Source organism: Choloepus didactylus, chromosome 18 (genome assembly GCF_015220235.1).
Source record: "Choloepus didactylus isolate mChoDid1 chromosome 18, mChoDid1.pri, whole genome shotgun sequence".
Classification (NCBI taxonomy): domain Eukaryota; kingdom Metazoa; phylum Chordata; class Mammalia; order Pilosa; family Megalonychidae; genus Choloepus; species Choloepus didactylus.
This window is the reverse complement of record NC_051324.1, coordinates 75,689,207-75,699,282: the sequence shown is the minus strand read 5'-3', so window position 1 is coordinate 75,699,282 and position 10,076 is coordinate 75,689,207.

Below are 10,076 nucleotides of genomic sequence, written 5' to 3'. Positions count from 1 at the left end.
TCCGCCACCAGACAGTGATGACGCAGCACCCACTCCCTCTGCTGCAGCAGTGTCAAACCACAAACCCAAAATATCCAGGTTTCAGTCTAAAAACCATTTGTGAGATCACAAACCAGGAAAACGCAACCTGAGTGAAAAAGTAACACTATAGCTGTGAACACCAAGATGACACAGATGTCAGAACTATCTGACAAAGATTTTAAAGCAACCATTATTAAAATGCTTCAACTAGCGACTGCAAACATGCTTGAAACAAATAAAAAATACATATAAAGTCTCAGCAAAGAAACCAAACACAAAAGAAGACCCAGATGAAAATTTTAGAACTGAAAATACAATAACAAAAATTTAAAAAAACAAAAACTCAACAGAAAGTCTCAATAGTGGAATAGAACAGGCAAGAATTAGTGACTGAGATAGAGCCATAGACACAAGCCATTCTCAACAACAGAGAAAACAGACTGAACAATCTTGGGTACCCGTGGGGCCATATCAAAAGCTCTCAGTGTTCATATCAATGGAGTTCCTGATGGGAGAAAGAAGGCAGGGCCAAGCAACTCAAAAAAACCAATGGCTGGGCAAGATGGCAGACTGGTGAGCTGTATGTTTTGGTTGCTCCTCCAGGAAAGTAGGTAGAGGGCCGGGGGCTGCGTGGACTGGACACCGCAGAGCGGTCTGGCTTTGGGCATGCTTCATGCAGCACTCATGGGGGCGTGGAACTACTGAGATCAGTGAAGTCTGTGGGTTTTTGCGGCCAGGGGACCCGCGCCCCTCCCTGCCAGGCTCAGTCCCGGGGGAGGAGGGGCTGTCAGCTCCGGGAAGGAGAAGGGAGAACTGCAGTGGCAGCCCTTATCGGAAACTCATTCTACTGATCCAAACTCCAACCATAGATAGACGGAGACCAGACACCAGAGAATCTGAGAGCAGCCAGCCCAGCAGAGAGGAGACAGGCATAGAAAAAAAACAACACGAAAAACTCCAAAATAAAAGCGGAGGATTTTTGGAGTTCTGGTGAACATAGAAGGGGGCAGGGCAGAGCTCAGGCCCGAGCTCAGGCCCTGAGGCGCATATGCAAATCCCGAAGAAAAGCTGATCTCTCTGCCCTGTGGACCTTTCCTTAATGGCCCTGGTTGCTTTGTCTCTTAGCATTTCAATAACCCATTAGATCTCTGAGGAGGGCTAATTTTTTTTTTTTTAATCCTTTTTTCTTTTTCTAAAACAATTACTCTAAGAAGCCCAATACAGAAAGCTTCAAAGACTTGCAATTTGGGCAGGTCAAGTCAAGAGCAGAACTAGGAGAGCTCTGAGACAAAACGCAATAATCCAGTGGCTGAGAAAATTCACTAAACACCACAACTTCCCAAGAAAAGGGGGGTGTCCGCTCACAGCCATCATCCTGGTGGACAGGAAACACTCCTGCCCATCGCCAGCCCCATAGCCCAGAGCTGCCCCAGACAACCCAGTGTGACGGAAGTGCTTCAAATAACAGGCACACTCCACAAAACTCGGCGTGGACATTAGCCTTCCCTGCAACCTCAGCTGATTGTCCCAGAGTTGGGAAGGTGGAGAAGTGTGAATTAACTAAGCCCCATTCAGCCATCATTTCAGCAGACTGGGAGCCTCCCTACACAGCCCAGCAGCCCAGAACTGCCCTGGGGGGATGGCACTCACCTGTGACATAGCACAGTCATCCCTCAACAGAGGACCCAGGGTGCACGGCCTGGAAGAGGGGCCCACTTGCAAGTCTCAGGAGCCATACACCAATACCAAGGACTTGTGGGTCAGTGGCAGAGACAAACTGTGACAGGACTGAACTGAAGGATTAGACTATTGCAGCAGCTTTAAAACTCTAGGATCACCAGGGAGATTTGATTCTTAGAGCCACCCCCCCCCCGACTGCCCAGAAACACGCCCCATACACAGGGCAGGCAACACCAACTACACACGCAAGCTTGGTACACCAATTGGACCCCACAAGACTCACTCCCCCACTCACCAAAAAGGCTAAGCAGGGGAGAACTGGCTTGTGGAGAACAGGTGGCTCGTGGACGCCACCTGCTGGTTAGTTAGAGAAAGTGTACTCCACGAAGCTGTAGATCTGATAAATCAGAGATAAGGACTTCAGTTGGTCTACACATCCTAAAAGAACCCTATCAAGTTCAGCAAATGCCACGAGGCCAAAAACAACAGAAAATTATAAAGCATATGAAAAAACCAGACGATATGGATAACCCAAGCCCAAGCACCCAAATCAAAAGACCAGAAGAGACACAGCACCTAGAGCAGCTACTTAAAGAACTAAAGATGAACAATGAGACCATAGTACGGGAGACAAAGGAAATCAAGAAGACCCTAGAAGAGCATAAAGAAGACATTGCAAGACTAAATAAAAAAATGGATGATCTTATGGAAATTAAAGAAACTGTTGACCAAATTAAAAAGATTCTGGACACTCATAGTACAAGACTAGAGGAAGTTGAACAACGAATCAGTGACCTCGAAGATGACAGAATGGAAAATGAAAGCATAAAAGAAAGAATGGGGAAAAAAATTGAAAAAATCGAAATGGACCTCAGGGATATGATAGATAATATGAAACGTCCAAATATAAGACTCATTGGTGTCCCAGAAGGGGAAGAAAAGGGTAAAGGTCTAGGAAGAGTATTCAAAGAAATTGTTGGGGAAAACTTCCCAAATCTTCTAAACAACATAAATACACAAATCATAAATGCTCAGCGAACCCCAAATAGAATAAATCCAAATAAACCCACTCCGAGACATATACTGATCACACTGTCAAACACAGAAGAGAAGGAGCAAGTTCTGAAAGCAGCAAGAAAAAAGCAATTCACCACGTACAAAGGAAACAGCATAAGACTAAGTAGTGACTACTCAGCAGCCACCATGGAGGCGAGAAGGCAGTGGCACGATATATTTAAAATTCTGAGTGAGAAAAATTTCCAGCCAAGAATACTTTACCCAGCAAAGCTCTCCTTCAAATTTGAGGGAGAGCTTAAATTTTTCACAGACAAACAAATGCTGAGAGAATTTGCTAACAAGAGACCTGCCCTACTGGAGATACTAAAGGGAGCCCTACAGACAGAGAAACAAAGAAAGGACAGAGAGACTTGGAGAAAGGTTCAGTGCTAAAGAGATTCGGTATGGGTACAATAAAGGATATTAATAGACAGGGGAAAAATATGACAAACATAAACCAAAGGATAAGATGGCTGATTCAAGAAATGCCTTCACGGTTATAACGTTGAATGTAAATGGATTAAACTCCCCAATTAAAAGATATAGATTCGCAGAATGGATCAAAAAAAATGAACCTTCAATATGTTGCATACAAGAGACTCATCTTAGACACAGGGACACAAAGAAACTGAAAGTGAAAGGATGGAAAAAAATATTTCATGCAAGCTACAGCCAAAAGAAAGCAGGTGTAGCAATATTAATCTCAGATAAAATAGACTTCAAATGCAGGGATGTTTTGAGAGACAAAGAAGGCCACTACGTACTAATAAAAGGGGCAATTCAGCAAGAAGAAATAACAATCGTAAATGTCTATGCACCCAACCAAGGTGCCACAAAATACATGAGAGAAACACTGGCAAAACTAAAGGAAGCAATTGAGGTTTCCACAATAATTGTGGGAGACTTCAACACATCACTCTCTCCTATAGATAGATCAACCAGACAGAAGACCAATAAGGAAATTGAAAACCTAAACAATCTGATAAATGAATTAGATTTAACAGACATATACAGGACATTACAACCTAAATCACCAGGATACACATACTTTTCTAGTGCTCATGGAACTTTCTCCGGAATAGATCATATGCTGGAACATAAAACAAGCCTCAATAAATTTAAAAAGATTGAAATTATTCAAAGCACATTCTCTGACCACAATGGAATACAATTAGAAGTCAATAACCATCAGAGACTTAGAAAATTCACAAATAGCTGGAGGTTAAACAACACACTCCTAAACAATCAGTGGGTTAAAGAAGAAATAGCAAGAGAAATTGCTAAATATATAGAGACGAATGAAAATGAGAACACAACATACCAAAACCTATGGGATGCAGCAAAAGCTGTGCTAAGGGGGAAATTTATAGCACTAAACGCATATATTAAAAAGGAAGAAAGAGCCAAAATCAAAGAACTAATGGATCAACTGAAGAAGCTAGAAAATGAACAGCAAACCAATCCTAAACCAAGTACAAGAAAAGAAATAGCAAGGATTAAAGCAGAAATAAATGACATAGAGAACAAAAAAACAAGAGAGGATAAATATCACCAAAAGTTGGTTCTTTGAGAAGATCAACAAGATTGACAAGCCCCTAGCTAGACTGACAAAATCAAAAAGAGAGAAGACCCATATAAACAAAATAATGAATGAAAAAGGTGACATAACTGCAGATCCTGAAGAAATTAAAAAAATTATAAGAGGATACTATGAACAACTGTATGGCAACAAACTGGATAATGTAGAGGAAATGGACAATTTCCTGGAAACATACGAACAACCTAGACTGACCAGAGAAGAAATAGAAGACCTCAACCAACCCATCACAAGCAAAGAGATCCAATCAGTCATCAAAAATCTTCCCACAAATAAATGCCCAGGGCCAGATGGCTTCACAGGGGAATTCTACCAAACTTTCCAGAAAGAACTGACACCAATCTTACTCAAACTCTTTCAAAACATTGAAGAAAATGGAACACTACCTAACTCATTTTATGAAACTAACATCAATCTAATACCAAAACCAGGCAAAGATGCTACAAAAAAGGAAAACTACCGGCCAATCTCCCTAATGAATATAGATGCAAAAATCCTCAACAAAACACTTGCAAATCGAATCCAAAGACACATTAAAAAAATCATACACCATGACCAAGTGGGGTTTATTCCAGGCATGCAAGGATGGTTCAACATAAGAAAATCAATGTATTACAACACATTAACAAGTCAAGAGGGAAAAATCAATTGATCATCTCAATAGATGCTGAAAAAGCATTTGACAAAATCCAACATCCCTTTTTGATAAAAACACTTCAAAAGGTAGGAATTGAAGGAAACTTCCTCAACATGATAAAGAGCATATATGAAAAACCCACAGCCAGCATAGTACTCAGTGGTGAGAGACTGAAAGCCTTCCCTCTAAGATCAGGAACAAGACAAGGATGCCCGCTGTCACCACTGTTATTCAACATTGTGCTGGAAGTGCTAGCCAGGGCAATCCGGCAAGACAAAGAAATAAAAGGCATCCAAATTGGAAAAGAAGAAGTAAAACTCTCATTGTTTGCAGATGATATGATCTTATATCTAGAAAACCCTGAGAAATCGACAATACAGCTACTAGAGCTAATAAACAAATTTAGCAAAGTAGTGGGATACAAGGTTAATGCACATAAGTCAGTAATGTTTCTATATGCTAGAAATGAACAAACTGAAGAGACACTCAAGAAAAAGATACCATTTTCAATAGCAACTAAAAAAATCAAGTACCTAGGAATAAACTTAACCAAAGATGTAAAAGACCTATACAAAGAAAACTACATAACTCTACTAAAAGAAATAGAAGGGGACCTTAAAAGATGGAAAAATATTCCATGTTCATGGATAGGAAGACTAAATGTCATTAAGATGTCAATTCTACCCAAACTCATCTACAGATTCAATGCAATCCCAATCAAAATTCCAACAACCTACTTTGCAGACTTGGAAAAGCTAGTTATCAAATTTATTTGGAAAGGGAAGATGCCTCGAATTGCTAAAGACACTCTAAAAAAGAAAAACGAAGTGGGAGGACTTACACTCCCTGACTTTGAAGCTTATTATAAAGCCACAGTTGCCAAAACAGCATGGTACTGGCACAAAGATAGACATATAGATCAATGGAATCGAATTGAGAATTCGGAGACAGACCCTCAGATCTATGGCCGACTGATCTTTGATAAGGCCCCCAAAGTCACTGAACTGAGTCATAATGGTCTTTTCAACAAATGGGGCTGGGAGAGTTGGATATCCATATCCAAAAGAATGAAAGAGGACCCCTACCTCACCACCTACACAAAAATTAACTCAAAATGGACCAAAGATCTCAATATAAAAGAAAGTACCATAAAACTCCTAGAAGATAATGTAGGAAAACATCTTCAAGACCTTGTATTAGGCGGCCACTTCCTAGACTTTACACCCAAAGCACAAGCAACAAAAGAGAAAACAGATAAATGGGAATTCCTCAAGCTTAGAAGTTTCTGCACCTCAAAGGAATTTGTCAAAAAGGTAAAGAGGCAGCCAACTCAATGGGAAAAAATTTTTGGAAACCATGTATCTGACAAAAGACTGATATCTTGCATATATAAAGAAATCCTACAACTCAATGACAATAGTACAGACAGCCCAATTATAAAATGGGCAAAAGATATGAAAAGACAGTTCTCTGAAGAGGAAATACAAATGGCCAAGAAACACATGAAAAAATGTTCAGCTTCACTAGCTATTAGAGAGATGCAAATTAAGACCACAATGAGATACCATCTAACACCGGTTAGAATGGCTGCCATTAAACAGGAAACTACAAATGCTGGAGGGGATGTGGAGAAATTGGAACTCTTATTCGTTGTTGGTGGGACTGTATAATGGTTCAGCCACTCTGGAAGTCAGTCTGGCAGTTCCTTAGAAAACTAGATATAGAGCTACCATTCGATCCAGCGATTGCACTTCTCGGTATATACCCGGAAGATCGGAAAGCAGTGACACGAACAGATATCTGCACGCCAATGTTCATAGCAGCATTATTCACAATTGCCAAGAGATGGAAACAACCCAAATGTCCTTCAACAGATGAGTGGATAAATAAAATGTGGTATATACACACGATGGAATACTACGCGGCAGTAAGAAGGAACGATCTCGTGAAACATATGACAACATGGATGAACCTTGAAGACATAATGCTGAGCGAAATAAGCCAGGCACAAAAAGAGAAATATTATATGCTACCACTAATGTGAACTTTGAAAAATGTAAAACAAATGATTTATAATGTAGAATGTAGGGGAACTAGCAATAGAGAGCAATTAAGGTAGGGGGAACAATAATCCAAGAAGAACAGATAAGCTATTTAACGTTCTGGGGATGCCCAGGAATGACTATGGTCTGTTAATTTCTGATGGATATAGTAGGAACAAGTTCACAGAAATGTTGCTATATTAGGTAACTTTCTTGGGGTAAAGGAGGAACATGTTGGAAGTTAAGCAGTTATCTTAGGTTAGTTGTCTTTTTCTTACTCCCTTGTTATGGTCTCTTTGAAATGTTCTTTTATTGTATGTTTGTTTTCTTTTTAACTTTTTTTTCATACAGTTGATTTAAAAAAGAAGGGAAAGTTAAAAAAAAAAAAAAAAAAGAAAAACAAGGAAAAAAAAAAAAAGATGTAGTGCCCCCTTGAGGAGCCTGTGGAGAATGCAGGGGTATTCGCCTACCCCACCTCCATGGTTGCTAACATGACCACACACATAGGGGACTGGTGGTTTGATGGGTTGAGCCCTCTACCACAGGTTTTACCCTTGGGAAGACGGTTGCTGCAAAGGAGAGGCTAGGCTTCCCTATGGTTGTGCCTAAGAGCCTCCTCCCGAATGCCTCTTTGTTGCTCAGATGTGGCCCTGTCTCTCTAGCTAAGCCAACTTGAAAGGTGAAATCACTGCCCTCCCCCCTATGTGGGATCAGACACCCAGGGGAGTGAATCTCCCTGGCAACGTGGAATACGACTCCCGGGGAGGAATGTAGACCTGGCATCGTGGGACAGAGAACATCTTCTTGACCAAAAGGGGGATGTGAAAGGAAATGAAATAAGCTTCAGTGGCAGAGAGATTCCAAAAGGAGCCGAGAGGTCACTCTGGTGGGCACTCTTATGCACACTTTAGACAACCCTTTTTAGGTTCTAAAGAATTGGGGTAGCTGGTGGTGGATACCTGAAACTATCAAACTACAACCCAGAACCCATGAATCTCGAAGACAGTTGTATAAAAATGTAGCTTATGAGGGGTGACAATGGGATTGGGAAAGCCATAAGGACCACACTCCACCTTGTCTAGTTTATGGATGGATGAGTAGAAAATAGGGGAAGGAAACAAACAGACAAAGGTACCCAGTGTTCTTTTTTACTTCAATTGCTCTTTTTCACTCTAATTATTATTCTTGTTATTTTTGTGTGTGTGCTAATGAAGGTGTCAGGGATTGATTTGGGTGATGAATGTACCACTATGTAATGGTACTGTAAACAATCGAAAGTACGATTGTTTTGTATGACTGCGTGGTATGTGAATATATCTCAATTAAATGAAGATTAAAAAAAAAAAAAAAAAACAATGGCTGAAAAAGTATTCCAAAATTGGCAAAAGACATAAACCTATAGATTCACAAAGTCAAGTGAACCACAGACAGGATAAACCCAAAGAAATCTACACCGTGGCACATCATAGTCAAACTGCTCAAAACTAAAGACAAAAAAAAAAAAATCCCAAAAACAGCTAGAGAGAAATGACACCTTACCTATTAGGAAAAAACTATTTGAATGTCTGTGTATCTCACAGCAGAATCTACAGAGGACAGAAGGAAGTGACACAACATTTTTCAAGGGCTGAAAAAGAACTGTCAACCCAGAATTCTATATCCCCACAGGTGTGAATGGGGTGTTCTAGTTTGCTAACGCTGCCAGAATGCAAAACACCAGAAATGGATTGGCTTTTATGATTTATTTGGTTACACAGTTACAGTCTTAAGGCCATAAAGTGTCCAGGGTAACACATCAGCAGTCGGGTACCTTCACTGGAGGATGGCCAATGGTGTCCAGAAAACCTCTGTTGGCTGGGAAGGCACATGGCTGGCGTCTGCTTGCTCCCAGATTGTGTTTCAAAATGGCGTTCTCCAAAATGTCAGTGTCAGCTTCCAATGACCGTCTTCAAAATGTCTGTCTCAGCTCCAGCTCACAGTATGAGCTCCTTCTGTCTGAGCTTATACAGTGCTCTGGTAAACTAATCAAGGCCCACACTGAATGGGCGGGGCCACACCTCCATGGACATTATCCAATCAGAGTCATCACCCACAGTTGGGTGGGTCACATCTCCATGGACACCAAGCCAATAGGTTCCAACACAATCCACATTAATATGTCTGCCCCCACAAGGATGCATTAAAAAATAATGGCTTGTTCTGGGGGACATAAATACACAAACTGGCACAAGGGAGAATAAAGATATTCTCAGATTTGTTGCAAGCAGACTTACCAAAAACAAGGGCTAAAAGAAGTTCTCTAAACAGAAAGGAAATAATGAAAGAATTCATCTTGAAACTTCAGGAAGAAAAAACAATGGAAAATGAAAATATAGGGTAAATGCCATACATTTTTCTTCACTTCTTGAGTTTTCTAAATTACGATGAATGGTTGAAGCAAAGATCTGATGTGGTTCCTCATGTATGTGGAGGAAATATTCAAGGCTTAAGTGCAGCTGTGAGTGACATTTTAAAGAGTAGCCACAGCCAAGAGGGACACTTTGAAGAAAGCACAGGAGCTACAGATAAGAGACAGTTTGAAGATGGCCGTTGAAAGCAGAGTTTTGCTCCAGAGAAGCTAAGAGAGGACAAACGCCCCAAGAGCAACTAAGAGGCTCTCTTAGTTCTATATCTAGGCCTAGATATAGAGGAACATCCTGGGAGAAAGCCATTTTGAAACCAGAACTTTGGAGCAGATGCCAGCCACGTGCCTTCCCAGCTAACAGAGGTTTTCCGGACACCATTGGCCATCCTCCAGTGAAGGTACCTGATTGCTGATGTGTTACCTTGGACACTTTATGGCCTTAAGACTGTAACTGTGTAACCAAATAAACCCCCTTTTATAAAAGCCAATCCATCTCTGGTGTTTTGCATCCCGGCAGCATTAGCAAACTAGGAACAGGAGCTGCCCACTCCCCCACCCCACCCCCCAGTGCACCTGCACCAGGACACGGCAGACGTGCTCTGTCAGGGGCGCCGGGCACGTCGGGGTGGCGGATGGCCA